This window comes from Myotis nattereri (genome assembly GCF_964212035.1).
Source record: "Myotis nattereri genome assembly, chromosome: 17".
NCBI classification, from domain to species: Eukaryota; Metazoa; Chordata; class Mammalia; order Chiroptera; family Vespertilionidae; genus Myotis; species Myotis nattereri.
In genome coordinates, this window is record NC_138092.1 from 17588939 (window position 1) to 17590808 (window position 1870).

Consider the following 1870-nt stretch of genomic DNA (forward strand, 5'->3'; position numbering starts at 1 on the left):
TCCAATTGGTAGAATATTAAATTCAAAGCTTAAAACCCACATTGTGCCCCCCTCATTCTCTCCCCCTTCAGTGGTAGAATTCTCTATCTCCTGTGAAAATCTGTTTTCCTCTTTCTCCCATTTGTTAGCATTTCTCTATTCTCTGTGAAAGTTTGTTTCCTCTTTCTCCCCATACCCTGTGGCTTTTCCCATCTTCTGTGAATGGATGTCTTCTTTCCCCTTATTCTGTGGCACCTTTTGTTCTCTGTAAATGTATGCCTTTTGGCAGCTTCAAGCCCCCAACCAACTATACCTTCCTCCCCCATGGACCCCCTAATTCCTAAAGTTCCCTAAACCTACCTATTTTACCCCTAAAAACTCTTTCCAATATTAAGTATTCTACCAATTTCATCTTTTTTAAAAATAAATCTGTGGACGAAAGGGGCCACATGCTGACCTGAAAAGTGCAGGGGAGGCCTGCAAACTCAGAGACCTAAAGTAACCACAAAGGATGGTTTTGAATCCAAAAGCCATTGACTCACTTCTGACTCTACATAAATTATTCAATTCCATACTATAAAGATGATCATTACAATTTCAGGGTGATTTTGAAAATTTTAGACAATGTCAAAACCAAGACTGGATCAGTGAGCCTAAGTTGATGCTTTTTCCCTCATTCTTCACTTTGTTAGTCTAGCAGTGGTTCTCAACCTTCCTAATGCCGCGACCCTTTAATACAGTTCCTCATGTTGTGGTGACCCCCAACCATAAACTTATTTTCGTTGCTACTTCATAACTGTAATTTTGCTACTGTTATGAATCGTAATGTAAATGCCTGATATGCAGGATGTATTTTCATAGTTCGCGACCCAAAGGTTGAGAACCGCTGGAAGGAGTCAACCTCTTAAGTCAGAAACACTAAGACCTATTAGCACAAATGAAATGTTCTAACAAAATGCCTCAGTTCTCTTCCTCATCTCATGTTCATAAGGTGTTTTAAAATGTGTAATTCCCACATTGGCCTGGTACTTCAGATGTATCTGGAGTAGGCATTGGAAGTGGAAACTGAGAGATAAATACCATTGCAATGATGACTTGAAAAGATTGATGATGCAGCAACTAATAGGAAATGAAAATGACCTGTGGGGGGGTGGGGGGGAAGCTTGCAATAATATTTATATTCTCCATGTTAGGTAATGGTAAAAACAAAAATGATAAAATAAAATATAGTCTTTCTTTGGTATTATGCATCTTTTTTTGGGGGTGGGGGGGGGGGTAAATTTGTTTCTTAAGGCTAGGCAATTACTAGTAAATGAACATTTCCTGGAAACAGGAATCAAGGTAATGTCCAACTTCACAACTCAAAAATGTTTATTAATTTGACCAGTTTTCCAATTCCCAAACCTAGATTTCCCCTTCTAGTATAATCAAGTATTTACTGCTGTCATTTGTGTCCCACACTTCTACTCTGTCTCCTAGATCAATGCACACCTTATAAATTCTGAACTAATATTTACCAATTACCTAATATATTCCAGGCACTGTTAGACATCCGTGGCATAAAAAATGAGCAAGATAGGCTGCTGTCCCATCCAAGGATGTGCTAGTGGCCCTTGGTGGTAGTGGAGCCTGTGCTGTGTGTATGGGGGTGGGGAGGGGCGGTGAGCAGCACAGGTGACTTACAATGGTATAAAAGGTGCTAGCTCCTCCTTTCACAGTTGGCCTCTCTCCCCAGCCTGAACATGGATTGGGAGACTCAATATTGTAGAGTCAGTATTCTCCTGAAAAACAGAAACTGTAGAATGTGTATTTTGGAGAGAGGTCGTGGGTACTAGAAAGTCCTAAATCCACAGGGGAGGTGGGCAGACTGGAAATTCCAGCAAGAGTCCAT